General features: G+C 44.0%; 1 protein-coding gene and 1 pseudogene across 5 annotated transcripts in view; both read right to left on the bottom strand.

Annotated features, from left to right (window-relative positions):
- CD2AP (CD2 associated protein) overlaps positions 1–16,637 on the bottom strand; it is a 122,674-nt gene that overhangs the window by 93,870 nt on the left and 12,167 nt on the right. The window lies entirely within an intron of this gene.
- On the bottom strand, positions 3,416–3,570 carry LOC149872562 (U2 spliceosomal RNA; annotated as a pseudogene).

Genomic DNA, 16,637 nt, shown 5'->3' with positions numbered 1-16,637 from the left:
GTCCTGTCTCCCTCCTCCCCACCAGTTGTTCACATGAAATATTGCTGACTAGACTAGAATTTCTGGCAGCCATGGGTCATGCAGACAATAGTCATTTATCAACTACAATTTAAGTGGAAGGATGTCATCTCCCAAACAATTCAGCTTAACCAGTTCAGAAACCTGCACCTCAAAAAGAAAAACATTATTAGATGGTTATTTCTTCCACCCTTTGCCTTCCAGATGCTATCAAAAAGGGACTTAAAAAAGTAATCTTGAGTACTATGATGCCTGTATTTCAATGTACATATTACAGTAGAGGGGATGCTCGACTCTCCCAGTCAAACGAGTTAACAGGAACAGGAGAAGTTACGTCTCCACACAACAAGATTGGTACCATGGTCTAAACAACCTGCTCTCCAGCCTTTTTTCAACTTCAGACCCTGGAGCTAAAAATCCTAACTAAAATAAACCTTCACTATTTAATTATTTCAAAAGCTACCTTGAAGGTGTTTTCTATTGAGTTATGCCCACAACACACTGGGTTTTTTTTCTATGCTGATTAGTTGTGACAAAATTTGGCTGAGATGATCTACTTGGGGATGGTCCTGCTTTGAGCTGGGGGCTGGACTAGATGCGACCTCCCGCAGTCCCTTTCAACCCGCATTTTCTATGATTCCACGAATCACCTACTGTAAAACATACAGTAAGCAACTAAAAAATATTACAGACAACTCCACCTTACTAAAAACAAAATCTTTAGCCCCTCTCACCTACCCCACTCCTCCAGACATCAGACACACAAAGGTACAGACACCAATTTTTATGTATTTATTGAGATACCTAGAGCCAGAAACTTTAATATGCTTCCACTCTCCCAGGCCTCCGGAACTTGCAACACCGCTCTCACTCACCACTGATGGCCAAAATCTGCTGCCTCACCCAAAAGAGCTGAGAAGGGTCCAGGAAAACATGCTAAAATAGTTCAAGTCCTTTCTCCTGAAGGAACACACCCAAAAAACAATAGTAAGAAATTGCCTCTGTGCCTCTAGACCCCCGACTGATGGGGACTCGCACAAACGCACTTTATATTCTCCACTCTGACACCTACCTTCAGCCCCTAGTTGACCTGAGCAGACAACATGAACTCAAGATGCCAGCCAGACACAGATGACCAAGCTCTACGGTTCCTTCAGCAAACATGACCATACCAGTACTGCCACAATGGTGTAGCGATGGGATGCCATCAGCTTGTGGCTGAACACCAGTCTTAACCCATAAAAGATGACAGCTAATGTTTGTGGTCAAAAGAAACCAGTCTAGAGTTTACAGCTATGATTCACTTTCCCTTTGGTTGAAGGTTAGTGAAACCCACAACTCAGAAGCGGTAAGGAGCTGCTGCTAATGTTTCACTTAGCAATATCTGCGAGTCCGCTCTCCATTAACTCTGGCTCAGATTCCACCCCATCCTCCACACAACGCAGTCAGGCAGGGCTGGCCCACAGTTTTTTGGGGCCCCCCTCAAGTTATAATTTTGGGGCCCCGAGCCACTGAAAAATCAAAATTGTGGTTACTTGCAGTATAAATTCACTGAAATAAAATAAGTCAGGGCCAGGCTACGAGCACGTTGGCTGTGCTGCAGGGGGTGGGGGCAACACATGCTGGGGATGCCTGGCTTCCGTCCCCAGGGCTGGAGCCAGGGCCGGGGGCAGGGGCAGGGTGGGAGCAGACCTGGTAACTCTTCTCCCACTATGCCAGGAAGGGGCTCCCTGCCTGCACCGAGCCCTTTAAACATGGCGCAGCCGGCAGGGGGAGAGCGGGGCATGGCTTGACTGCAGGGCCCCCTGTGGCCACAGGTTCTGCAGGATAGGATGGGCCAGCCCTGCAGTCATGCACATCTTTACCACCATCGAGCCGTATTATAGCAATATAATATGCCCAGATACAAAGCCTTCATGCTACTAATGCTATCAGAAGAAAAGGCATGTTGCCACTTTAGGCACTAACTGGTTCAGGGAGGGATGAGCTTCCTTATGCAACAGCCTAGCTCATCAGGTGCCAGTACCTTCATCCACTTACATCATCAGACAAAGTTGCTGCCTACAAAAGCTTATGCCCCTATGAATCAGCTAGGTCTCTAGCAGTGCAACCCTGCCTCATCTTCTGCCCATCTTCAGACTTAACACAGCTTGCAATTACAACTGAGATCCTATAGCGCACCTCCTCCACAACACAGGCTACCAAAAACATACTGAGCCTATCCTTTGCTCTCTACAATGTTCTCACAACATTTCAAGATCTTGTTCCTTTTGTCTTCAAAAAGGTGCCTTACGTGCCCAGGAAGTTTAAAAGATCATCTAAAAATTTGGGATGACAACCACACCCTTCTGCCCCAGTGGAATTCTCCCCACAAAAGAGATGGAACTTCCTCAAGGCCTGGCCCAAGATCATGCTATGCATTTCCCCCAGACCTCAGGGCCCTCACCAAACTCACTGTTTTCTGCTTCAAGCACAAGGTTCAGTTCTTTGGCCTGGCCTTCCTACATTAAGAGACCAGCCAAAGGTATTTTTATTAAAAATATTTTTACCAAAAAGAGATTGATTTTTATTAGTAGATGTTTTGGATGGGGAATCCAGGAAAAAGATGACAAAGTTGAGCTGGAAATACAAAGCGCCCGAGTGAGGGACTAACAATTGAGGGGTGGGGGAGAGGAGGGGAAGGCGACTAGGTTACATACCATACAATGTCTACACTGCAGCTGTTCCTAGTTGAAGGAGAGGAGAGGCTAAGAGAACACACAAATGTCAGGAAAGCATTGCTGCAAAGTGCCTCATTAATACGAAGGGGAGCACAATACAAGAATTTATAGGGAACAGGGTAGAAAAAGTTTTGATTAGGTAAACAGAGGGGGGTAGGATTCAGAGAAGTGCGGGGCAGGAGTGGAGGGTTCATTATATCCCTATTAAAAAACAAACAAAGAAAACCAAACAAACCACACACACCCCAACAACTTAATGGGGCACCTAATTTACTTAAGCACCCAAGCTTGGAAATACTAGCCAAACCATTCAGTGAAATTAAATTGAGAGGGGTTTTTTTTTTGTTTGGTTGTTTTTTTGGAGGGGAGGCAGAGCAAGAAACCACTATTAATAACATTGTCCCAGAGTACATGGCTTTACAGTGTCCATAGCAACAGATTACTTGTTGGCCTCTCTGTTAAGACTTCACAAGAAAACCAAATGCCCTAACCAGGTGAACACAAGCTCACTGAAGTGGATAAAATTAATTTAATCAAAGCCAAGATGTCACTTTCTGCTGGCTTAGCTAAACTCAGTTTACTGGTCTCCCATTTCTATTCCCTGTAAACCATAAGATTTTGGCAGCTGATCCAGTGAAATGACATGCACAAAAAGGAGCTTTTTTTTTTTTTCTGTTTTTTTTTGCACCGGTCCTGGAAGCACTGCAATACCAGGTCAATGCATGGAGTGGATGGAGCACGCTCCGGTTCCACCACCCAATACCAAAAAGAATCTGCTCAATATAGACCTCCTATGGAGGACATATCAGAGACAATTACCCTGGGGAGCTCACCTACGTGGTCACGCTGCTTCCCCTGCCAGGACATGCACAAAAAGGAGCTGGGTTGTGGCCGTAAGGTGCAGGCAGAGACAAACTCTTCACCGCTGTAGAGCTGTGACAGCCAGATTTTCTGCTGCCTACTCCTCACTCCTGGTGAAGGAGAAAGGCTGAACCCAAGCGTCGTATCAATCATCCGCTACATTTAATCAAACACCATCCTGAAAGTGCTCTGACTCCTGCTGAAGCCAGGCTGGTGCAGAGAACCTGCTAGAGCATCCTGGCAGCTGCCCTGAGAGAATTTAAGCTGAATATTGGAAAAATCCCTGTGCTGAATTTTCAGTGTCCTCAGATCTTCAGTTAAAATCTTCACAAATATCATAGAACAGTAGCCAGTAACTTTCAAATACAGCAGACTACTACTTGTGGTATGGCCACTGCCACAGGCTGCCAGTCCCCCACCCAGGGTGGGCAAAATACGGCCTGCAATCCAGATCCAGCCCATGAGGCCCCTAAAAAGTTTTGAAAATTAAAATTTATCTGACCTTAGTTCCTTTCAAAAATGACAGGACCCAGGGGCAGTAGGACCCAGGGCAAGCCCAACCAGCTCCTGCAACAGCAGGGCCTGCCTGGCCCCACCCCGCTAGCTGTAAGCCCCTGCAGGGACTTCTGGCCTGGCACCACATGGCTGGCCCGGCATGGGAAGCTCAGGAAGGGCAGGGAAGAGGCTGGTGCTGAGCAGGAGAAAAGCAGCCCCTCCCCCACCCCATGGCCAGCACTCCCTGCTGCAGCCGCTCGCAGCCCATGTGGGGCTGTCCTGAGCAGGCACAGGCAGCCCCATGCATGCTGCAAGCGGCTGCAGCGCAGGGCACCAGCCAAGGGGCCGCTTTTCCCCCCGCACTCAGCACCAGCTTGTAACCCGGCCCACACTGACTCCAGGCTCGCCCATCGGGCTGCACATGGCATCAGCAGCTGCGGCCCCCCCACATGCCACTCCAGGCAGCATTTGCTACTGCTGCTGCCTGCCCAGAGCTTGCACCATGCTAGGCTGCAGTGAGGCTGCCGCCACTACCACCTCTGTGCTGCCCAGCACATGAGCTCCAGGTAGGAAACAGCAGCAAATACTGCCCGGCATGGCAAGCGGGGGGGCCGCAGCTACTGCTGCCGTGTGTAGCCTGACGTGCTAGCCCGGAGCTCTCACAGGGCCGGGTTACAAGCCGCCATGCGCAGCCTCAATAGGCAAGCCTGGAACCAGCGCAGGGCCCAGGCTGGATGCAGGACCAGGTTACAAGCTGGCACTGAGCACAGGGGAAAAGCAGCCCCTTGCTTGCCCCATGAGCAGTAGCCCATGCTGCAGCCACTAACAGCCTGCATGGAGCTGCCTGTGCCTGCTCAGGATAGCCCCACGCAGGCTACAAGTGGATGCAGCAGGAAGCACAGGCCACGGGGTGGGCAAGGGGCCACTTTTCCCCACACTCCGCACCAGCTCCTTCCCTTCCGGCGAGCAAGGGGTCAGGGCTGTGCGCTGCCCCCCTGCCTGTACCGTAGGGCTGGACAGGCACTGGGAGTGAGTGGGCACGGAAGCGTGGGGCTCACATCAGAGTCCCAAGGCCAGAGCTAGCAGGGCCCAGAACAGGCTGGAAGGGGTACAGAGTCCTGGCTGGCAGGGCCTCTATGGAGCCAGGCCAGCTCCCCGCTCTGTGCTGGTGTAGCCCAGCCCAGCTCCACAGACCCCTGCCACCCTGCATCCTGCTCTGGGCCCCACTGGTGCTAACCCTGGGACATTGGTCCTAAGATGGTAACCAGGGGGCAGGCCACCTGCCAAGGGGCGGGGCTACCCATGCAGCCCTCCACAGCTTGCCGAAACTGGGTAAGTGGCCCTCCGCCCAAAATAATTGCCCACCCCGCCTTAGCCTCAAGAAACAGGATCAGTGCTGACCACCAATAACCTCCTCTTGCACACTGACTCAAAAGCAGATGCGAGACTGCAAAAGAAGATGCCTGCCTCCACCCTTCCCTCTTCCCTCTCTGTGTGCCCATCCACCCCCGCACTCCCCCAAATCCCACAAATTAGACAGAAAATTTCCAGGCCAAGCTGCTTTCATATAAGTGCTTTGTTTATACATATGGTCACTGAAGAGGGTTTTTCACTGTGAAGGAAAGTAACCTAGTGCTCACTTGCTTGCAGTCTAGACCTTGGAATGAAAAAAGCATTTCCATGAATACTAAACATCAAAAACAAGAAAAAAGGGTTTTAACCCTTTCTAGATTACTAATCAGCCATTACCCTGCTGTGGCACCAAGTCCCACACAAGTAAGGACTTGTGGGGCCACCTTCTCTATTCCATTACTCTGGAAACAAGATGCCCTAATAATAGATTTGCCGTATCACAAGCAACCCTTCTGTTCCAAGTCGTTCGACACATTCTAGATTAGTTATATACTGAATGGGCAGATATCTACACTATTGTCCTTTTAAATAAGGAATTGTGAACTACACATGATCACATAGTTAAGCATAAAGGGAATGTTTGCAGTCATCAACCAGCAGAGGCCCCGTTTGCTTGTTTGATAACCCAGTTCAGTACTGCTGCCAAGTAATCAAACCTGCACCAATAGTGAGGTGTGGTCTAAGACTGCATAATCTAGTCTGAGCTGTTCGTTACCATATCACTGTCTCATAATAAAAAATGGAAAGAAAAAACTTCACAAGTGCTTAAGTGGCTATGTTTGTTAGACTAATACCCAGTTCCCCTCCAGAGGGGAAACGTCTACATGTGTATTTTAATATGCATCAGCCTATTTTAATATGCATTAAAGCATCACTTAAGAGGCCATACTATTTATTTAATATGCATTAAAATAGACTAATGTACATAAAGCATCATTTAAAAACCGTGCTCTTTAGGTAATACACATTAAGACAGGCTAATGCGCATTTTCCTAGTACCTCACAATGAAGGTACTGGATTTAATCCGCATTAACTAAAGCATATTAATAATGCACATGTGGACGTGCCAAATACTTAAAACATTAAGCATCATCAAGATTCTCTTTTTTTTTTAAATAAAAATGACCAGTTAGTTGAATTCAATTCTCCTGCATCTCAGAGACTATTTGTATATAAAAAGTTATTTGCTTTTTTATTTAAAACACATACATCAATTGCTCACCTAAAGAAGAAAATCCCCACTACTAACTGGAAGACTGTTGCTTTCTTAATAAATGAGACAGAGGAATTATTTCCTATCACCACTAGGGAACTTGGGAGAGCAATAATAGGTTGGGGACAGCTTGTGGGTCTGGTAGTTATCAAAAATAGTTATCACCCAGCAGTTGATAGATGGCCTAGAGCAGTGGTTTTTCCTTTTTCCTACTGGGACCCATTTGCAAAGATCCATGGCCTGTCTCAGCCCATACCCCCATGGCCCTGCCAGGGCCAGACACCCAAGTCCCTTGCCCCCCCGGGCCAAGATGGTGTCCTTTACTCCGGACCAGCAGCCCCCTGCCCCCACCAGCCCTGCTGGTAACCCTGACTCCCAAGCCACAGCCCTTTGCTCCCACCCCTCCAGCTGCCCCTGTGCCGCTAGGGCTGGAGCATGGTGGCTGCAGCAGCTCCACCTCATGCACGTGGCAGCAGGGTAAGTCCGGCCCCAACACAGCCTGGAGGGAGAAGGAGAGGCCTGTGGCAACCCCCGCCCCCTCTCCACCCTGGGCTGGGGCTGCCACGCCACACCAGGCAGCCTGGTCATGGCCCCTCCCACCCCGAGCAGCATCTTCCAGCCACCCTGCCCCTGCGAGCATGGACACTGGCCCAATGCCACCAGCCCAGCCATGCAGCTCTCTCCCACCCTTTTCCCCGCTGCAAGGGGCAGGCACCTTCCTGCAACCCCTCTACCCTGCTGCAGTTCACAACCCTTTGAAATATTCACTTCTGGATCGTGGCCCATGGGTTGAGAAATGCTGGCCTAGGCAGCATCCAAAGCCTAACCACACACACCATGAGCAATATTTAAGCTTAAGGACATCTTTGGCACAAAACAAATGGGTATAAACTGAACACAAGCAATTTTAGGACAGGAATTAAAGAAGGTTTCTAAGCATCAGACAACTGAGGCTCTAGAGCAAGCTTCCAAGAAGGGTGCAGGGGACAGACAATTCAACTAGTTTTAAGATGAAACTTGACAGCTTGATAAACAACATGATAACCTCTAATAGTATGGGACTGGATGCAAGGACTGAGGAGGTCTCTTCCAGACTTGTGACTGACACTTGAACATAACCTCCGATATTTCCGATGAGGGTGAGAACTAAGCCCAGGTCCAATTTCAAACTGGTATAAACCAACACTCTGATGGCAAAGAAAGGCGAGCAGCGGGCGAGAAATCTGGTCAGAGACCCAGAGAGGATCCATTATGACAAGTTGGATGCACAAGCACAGCTCACTATGCATCTTTAGATTCCCTCAAACTTTGTATATATAATTATAACCATGGGGAAGGATTGTATCCAAGTAGGCATCTTCCATTCCCATCCTTTCTTTTGTCACCAGATACAAAAATTCAGACAGAAGGGAGATTCATATCAATGCCCCTTTAAATCAAAGCAATACTAAATTAAGATGCTTATGCAGGGAACAGTATGTTTTCCCACAACACAATAAATAATTTACATTACAAATATACCTGATGTATGCGATGGCTTGTGGTATTAACCATCAAAGATTTAGTAGCACCCCCTAGTGAATATCAAGAGCATTTTTCTGTAGTATTATTCTTCAGACAATTTCCTTTCTGAAAACCATCTCCAACTCAAAGATAAATTTGTTGCCACTTTACTTTTCAAGCTCTTCTCTGGCTATGGCAACTTTTGACATCACCTCTGGTCTCTTAGATAGGCTCAGTCTATTAAGCAGCACTGAAACAATTGGCAACTTCCTATGTGGATTTGCAACGCAAAAATGTGATATTACCACCAAATCTCAGGGGGAGTGGGAACCAAAGACAGCTCCATTATTTTTTCCAGCCCTGAAGTCAATACCCAACAGTATAGAGTATCCTGTAGAGCAGCAGTTCCCAAACTCTGACAGATTGTGCACCACCAATTTAAAATGATACAACCTTAAGTACCACCAGCAAATTTTTGTCATATAAAGTAATAATAAATCTGTTAACATATACCACTGACAGGTTGCCTGTCCGTACCACAGATAGGGAACTGCTGCTGTAGAATATCTTGCAGTGTGCACAAACCAGGTACTTTAACTTCTTTTATCTATTTGGTCTACATTATACTTAAGTCTCATTATACTTTCTTCTCTCTGTCAAAATTTAATTTTTATACATTTTTATCAGGAATCTGGAATACATACTCTAATTCACAAGCCCCAGTGCATTTTCTTTCAGGGGTTAAACATACTATGATTCGGACAGATGACCCACTGAAGCATTCATGGAGGTTTCTCACGCATCTCATTTTACATTCATGGCTGACACACAGTTGTACAGTAGCTAGCCAAGCTTAGGGCAAATTAGTTTTAACCACTGGACATTTCTCCCAAGAATAACTTTCCATTGCTGAGCCTCCAGGCTCCTAACCATCAGGTCTCTAACAACATGATCCCTAGCCAAATCTATTCACTGGGACTCAATGATAAAGACAGTTTAAGTGAAGTTCTGCTTTTTTTGGGTGTCTGCCACTCTTCCTCCGTTCATGTCACTGGCTTCAAATAGCAGTACCCTTCTACCACAAGTATTTTCTGCTTATGCCAGCGCTTCCTGTTTCAGGGACAGCCTGCCTAAAAAAGGAAAATAAAAACAAAAATAGAGGCCTATTTGCTAGACAGTTTAAACCAAGTAGCCTTGGTTACAGTTACTGTACAAAGCTGGTCCATCTAGAAGCCACCTTGGATTTTACCTGGCAATTTTATATTGAAGACTGCATCAACAACTTAATATTTTATAAAATATTTTCTCAGCATCTTTTATTGGGTGTAACTAATTTTAAATGCCAACTGGAGAAATTAAGACAGCAACCAGATGGACAATGACACTCAACACTAATATCTACACTACACCAAATTATATTAAAGCAGAACACATGCTTTCCCCTCATACACAGACAACTTAAGTGACATAAAATGCAGCATACCCTGAAAATTGTTGCTATCATAATTAACTCAGAGAAGCATTTTCAAGCTGCCTTCAGTACAGCTGGCAAGAAACTGCTGTCGGATAGAAAGAAAAAAAAAAAAAAAAAGAGGCAGCACAAAGGGTTGGGAAATGCTTATAAGCAAACTCTAAAGACACAAGACAAAAAAGACATTTTATAAAATGTGCATCTTGTGTTCTTTTGGAGCAGGCAATTTAAGCATTAAATAATCAATTTGACCATATTAACTACAGAAGTCAACCTCTTAAAAATTAATCAATCAATCAAATCAAACCACTGTCAAAATTCTTCAGCGAAAAACCTAATTAAAGCAGGTGCTTCCCCCATGACACACTCTGAAGGTCACTCATCAGATCAGCTGGGGAAGAGAATTCCAGTTGAATGTTTTAGAGGTGCACCACTACATCAGTGGCATATTGGATCAGCACTGATAACAGGGAAATTAATATCATCACAATCAGCTTTTTTTGGCCAGTGTAGCCAATAACGTCACTGATGAATGCCACATGCATGCACGCAGCTGCATCATGCATGCAGCCAGGAATGCAACCAGGAAGCTTGGAGAACAGAGAGTAACTCTGTAGGAGGAAGGGGCATGGGGGAGGGAAGGGACACAGAGGGGCATAGATCGAGGCCCCCTACAGTGAGGGGGGGAGTGGGGTAGAGGTAGGGGCAGATGTTGCCCAGCCAGGGCAGTGCACATGATCCCGGCAGCAGGACAGAGCTGTGGACAGCTTGTCCAGGGGGCGCAGGGAAGGAGGGTGCCCCCCCCCCACTGCTGCACGCACCCCGGGGTGAGGCATGGGGCGGGGGGCATGTGCCCCACCAGATTTGTGAACAGGGCAAGGGTGGGCTGCCTGCTGCAGTCTTGAGGACAGGGGCTGCACTAGCCTCTTCCCAGTGAAGAGGCTGGGCTGAGGCGGTGCTCAGGGTAGGGCGGGCAGTAGTGGCACTGCAGTGGGGGTGGGCTACAGGCTAGGCAGGTCCCATCACAATTTCCTTATACCAAAGATGAAAAACATCCATTCTGACATCCAAAGGAAACCAAAGATCCTAGAGATTATGCAAATTGCAAGGTGTTTTAAGACAACTTGGTCACATTCCCTTAACTGCAGGAGCAGTCACCTTGTGCCTCTCCATTTTCTTTTCCTGAGCAAGTTTCACAGCATGTCTGCCAAACCATTCTGGGAGACTCAAAAATGTTAGCAAACTATAAAAATTGCTGAAGCAGAGCCAGGCCAAAAAGCTTTTCAGAACAAAAAGAAAAAAAGATCCTAACTCACCAAGAGTACATAAATGCAAAGTATTATATAAATAAGATTTTGTTCCATCCAATCTCTCCTTAAGTTCTGTTATAGTATTGCAGTCGTGGTACTTCTGCCCTAAAATCCCCAACTCAAATGGCTTTGAAAAGGTCAAAAATTCATTTCCACTTGGAAGTCCTCATGTTCAGATTTAATCTACGAAGCAGAGCTGTTAGCAATCAATGTGAAAAGATCACACTGGCACAACTACATTGGTAAACTCTTCTTATGGATGCTGGTAGCTCCAGAGAAGAATGCTTTTGTCAGCTTAGCCCGAATCATTTGGGGAGAGGTTGGCAGCATCTACACTAATGTGGTCATCAACCTACATGGCTTCTATGCTCTGGGCTCTTCCAATGTAGTTCTAGCACCAGAGATAATGAAGGCAAGGGCTCACCCTCCAGTAAACCACCCTCCAGTCTTAGCCAGAACATTTTAGGAACTTAAAAAAAAAAATAGTCTGTATCCACAGTTGCATTACATCAGCCATTCTCTCCTTTTCTGCACTGTGACACCACACTACCAAACTGTCAAGGTCCCTCACTCTGTTTTGAAGATGTCCTTATCTTGTTATAAAGAAAAGTGAGCAATCATGACTCACAGAGTAAGAATCTATAAGTTACATAAACTGTGAACAAAAAGCTCTTTCCAGTTTGACAAGAAAGCACTCGAAGGCTTCTTTCACACTCTGAAAACACAAAAAATGCTTTGATAAAAAGACATAATAGCTGGCACATACCTAATTCTGAATGACATCTAGTATTTTTTTTTTTGCCTTGCTGGCAGAAATCTAGCTTTGAAACAAAATTATGGAAATTTAAAGGCATCATCCTGAGCACGCACAAAGTGTTCCCGTAGTCTTCAGAAAGAACAGTGATGCAACGCTTTGAATGTTCCCAGACTGAAAGTGTTCAAAGTCCCAAAATACACTTGCAGATGTTTCTGGTAGACTTACTGCTCAAGTGAGGGCACTGTCCTAACTACTATATTAACAGAGATTATCCATGCTACTGTGAATATTATTTATAGGACAGATATATATAGCTATATAATTGAATTCACCGATTGTTTCTCACACGTTTCATTTCACACTCACCCTTTTCTACACCTCGAAGTGTTGTTTGTACACATACAATAAAAAGATTATAAAAATTAAGCTAGTGCTGCAAAATAAAATAATGGCCACAGGTACATAAGTGCATACTGACAGTCTAAGTGATAGCTGATACACTTAATGGGTACAAATAGTCCCATTAATTTATGTCCCCAATCTCATTTTATTTAAAAGACCAGAATCTCATCCTGAAAATGTTTACACATACAGGTAACCCCTCTAAATTCAAAAGTTATCTACTTACAGTAAACTTAATCATAGGAATAAATATTTGCAGTATCAAGTCACAGATTCTAGAGTTGGAAGGGACCCAATGGATCGTGTCTCACCCCCTGCCAGGAAAGAGGACGGAGGTCAGACGACCCCAGCCAGGTGACTGTCAAGCCTCTACTTGCAGACCTCCAAGTTAGGTGACAGTACCACCTCTCTTGGAATGAAATATTAAGGAATACTGAAGCAAAGAACTCACTGAAGAGCTAAGCCATCCTGGTAAAAGTCCTAAGCCATCTGGTAAAAGTCTTGACGCTTCCCACTACTTCCTGCTTTGAGAGAACAGGTTTCATTTTTTCATCTACACTAGTGGTTCCAGTCAACACCTCCCTGAGCTCCAGTTGTCAGAACTTCTTTTAGTTGCCCCGAACTGCTCTCTCGTATTTCATTCTTTCTCAGAGACCAAAAGAGAAAGTATTCCAAGCTTCCTCCAGGATGCAGTATAATTAATTATTTCTTCCGTCTGAAGAGAAAACAGTTTATGGAAATACAAAAAACTTTCTTCTCTGTTGTCAACTACTAGCAAGAAAGGAGGATATAAGAATAGAAGAAAACAGAAGTTATTCTGCTCAGCTTAAGCAAAGCCTGGTTATTCCTCATCCGAGAAGAAAAACTACCTCTTAATTCACAAACTTGTATGCATTTCAGCTACCCAATAAAACATTATCTTTCCTCCATAAGCAGAATGCCAAGGGTCTCATCTAAGGGCATTTCTAGTCTTCATCCTACAACGATAGTCTCACACACTGAGACATTTTCCTATTTTTCAGATCTCTCGAAAAAAAATTTGTATGTTCTTACAATAGATTCTGCTCCTATGCTCAGAGCATACAACTTCCCCTTCTCTTATAGTAAAAAGCTGCTCCTTATTTTCTGCTTAACAAGAAATAGAAACAGTTGGTTTGTGACTCTGAAACCTTGTTTTTGCCTTTTAGATATTAATACCTATTCTAAAGTATGTTATTTCTACTTAATGAATACGTGACATATAACTCATTATTAAAAATGTTAAGAATATTTGTATTTAATGCTTTGAGGCAATTTTCAGAATGAACCCACTTACTCTTCCTTATATCTGGTGTTGAAATGAGACTGATATATTAGCGGAAGACCAACAAAAACAAGTACTCTCGAGTCTGACGCACATGCCATTTGGTCATCACTGTCAATAATTATTCCTTTGAAGGTAAATATATGAGAAACGTGGAATGAAGGTTAAGAGTTTTACACTAAAATCATTGCAAGAAACAACTGTTCAGTACTGAACTTCAAATATGACACATCAGTTAGCTTGCATATTTACCTCATAAGTTTAATTCTGGATAAGCCTGTCAATTTTAAAGAGGTCACCTCTCTCTACTGGATGGCATTGATGGCAATATCTTACCCCCAATTATTTATATTGTTATTGTCAATAACAATGATTCAGCAAAACCCCAGAGAATTTATTTATCCAGCAGAATAAATGTTGAAAGAATCAGCTGCTCTGTAAAGATTTTTTTTTAAAATGGTTTAATAAAATGTCCTAGCTAAAAAAAAAAAAAGACAGAAATCTGACTCGTTTTCAATCTTTCTGCTTTGGGACAGTACCCAAAAGGGAACAACTGTTTGAAAAACTACAACTAATCCAGAAAAAACAAAATCTATGGCACCGAGATCATGTACTAACACGATGTTTTGAGCAGGCAGCTCTACCCAGGCCTACAGGCTGAAATAACCAAATGTGAGCCTGCGTACAGTCGCATCTCTCCACTCAGCCTCACTCACAAACCCACCCTTATTCGTCCTCACCTGCCCTGCACACATCTCCCTTCTCAAGTTCTTCTATTTAGCTAACCCCTGGCTAAATAAAACCTCTCAAAAAACAAGAACATGTGCGTAATTAGCATGACACTTGGCATTTTCCTACTGTTCTCTCTGCTTGTGCATTACCTCCCTTTCCTCTGCCTTGTCAGTCTTATTTATATCATAAAAATCTCCCCAGACAGGAAGTATCAATTAATTTGTACTTTTACTACGCCTAAAAAAAAAAAAAAAAATGGGACTCCATCCCCAGTCTGTCCCTAGACACTGTCATAAGGAACACGTTTCAATAATCTAATCTGCAATGAAGCAGCTATCTGAGGTTTGCATATCTATGAGCAGAACTGCAATTCTCAGCAATTTAAAGCAAAATCTTAAAAACGCAGCAATATTCTTATGTTATTTGTTAGTGTAATTTCATACAATGCCGGTCTGCTCTAAGGCAGTGTTTCTCAACCTTTTCAGACCCAAGATACCCTTTGGAAAATGCCAATCCTTAATTCTGACTCTCTTTTTATTAGAAAAATAACAGAAAAATTCTTGTTACAAGAACTCAGAAAGACCCCAACAGGTCTGAATATTTTTAAAACACTCTGGATTCCTATTTGAAAACTCTTAGGTTTAATTTTGTGAATCATGTTTGTCCATCTAACAGTGCTAATGTCGCATGGCACCCCAGCAAGGATCCCAAGGCACCCCACCTTGCCATGACACCTTGGTTGAGAATCACTACTCTAAGGTCTACTGATAGTATAATTGGATCTTTCACACCATTATTACTGACCTGCTTATTACAAAGGATCTACCTAAATGATGCCAGAAGTGCACTGCACAGCAGCTCCTTTTCTCACTCCCAGCACTGATTGGTGGAGAGACCCCAGGAGCCCTCCCACTTGCTCCTGATGTTTCCCAAAAGGCCAGCCTTGAGAAATTTCCCATAGTGTATAGGTCTGTTGATCCACGTCTTACTCAGCTGATCATCTGGGAAGCAAAAAAAAAAAAAAAAAAAAAAGAGTAGTTTTAACTATGCTGCGGTTTCTGCCTCCCACCTATTGGCGAAAGGGCCTCAATGGCCCTGCCACCGATTAGCCAGGAGGCAAAAACTACAGCATATCTAAAACCATGGTTTTTGCCTCCTGGCCAATCACGAGTAAGCAGTGAGACCACCCAGGCCCCTCCACCAATCAACGGCCAGAGGAGGGGGAAGGTGCAGTGAAAAGAGCAAAATTTAAAAAGTCGCTGCGCAGCGCATTCTGGTGCCATTTAAGTAGAACCCTACTTATTACACATACAAGTGGAAGTGTAATTACCAGCAATTATGACAGCATGAAAATAGCCAAAAACCTCACAAACCGCAGCATTTAAACCATTTTATATAGCTTGCAACCTAAAACCATAAGCAGCTCTCTGATGGTATACTGTGTTCCAGGCAACAGTTTCATACAATGGGTACCTTTAATTTACTAGATGTAGTCCGAATTATGTTCTGTTAACCTGTGAATGTCTATGAAACAAACTTGATCACATTGTAGTGCCAAGTACATTAAATCCATGTGCTCTGACCGCCTAAATGAAAGAGTGAAGAATGAAAATGGTTTTAAAAAAATCTTATGTTACAGCATGGTATTCCACGTTAGAGGTCACAGTAGCATTACAGAAATATAAACTCCCCAAACAGATCACACAGATATATTCATCTATCGATACAAAGACACAGAAAATCTACGTTTTTTGTTTTTTTAAAATATACACAGGATTAAATGAGCCAAGATATATATTGATTTCTAGTATCCATTGACATGCCTCATGAAAATCTTTTGGAGCACGGGAGTGTAATCATCAACACTACTGCTGGCTATATTAAGTGAGAAAGACAGATATGTATTATTTCCCTATTTTTAAGGTTGTGAGTAGCTGGGATGTGTCCTGCCACAATGTTAATCATCATTAAAAATAATCTACGCTTGTAGATATTATAAGTTTAATCTAGTGATATTTCTTATACAAAAGAAAAGAACCTCAGCTTTTCAGTGTAAATTTGAGGCTTGATTTGCATGAGTCATGGGACTTACTACTAGATTGAGAGACATGGGATGACTGAATTGTGTCAAGTATTTTATGAAGAATAAGACCTGCGCCAAGAGACCTATACACTATGGCAAATTTCTCAAGACTGACCTTTTCAGAAACATTAATTACTAATTAGCCAATTAATTACATTTGTTGGTGCTTGCCCATAACAACAGTTCATCCACTTGTCTAAGAAACTGTAAGAACAAGCAATTCAAGGAAAAAAATGTTAAGCAGCTTAAATCAATTTTTGAACAACAATTTGAACATCTGTATTTTACCCAATGATTGGCAACTGAAAAATACAGAAACATTTCTGGCAGCAGGAACTGGAATCCAGGACTTCCC

Source organism: Crocodylus siamensis, chromosome 1, assembly GCF_052110815.1.
Source record: "Crocodylus siamensis isolate JL-2025a chromosome 1, ASM5211081v1, whole genome shotgun sequence".
In the NCBI taxonomy this organism is placed as follows: Eukaryota; Metazoa; Chordata; order Crocodylia; family Crocodylidae; genus Crocodylus; species Crocodylus siamensis.
Note: the sequence above shows the minus strand (reverse complement) of the source record. Positions and strands in the feature narration are given on the sequence as shown.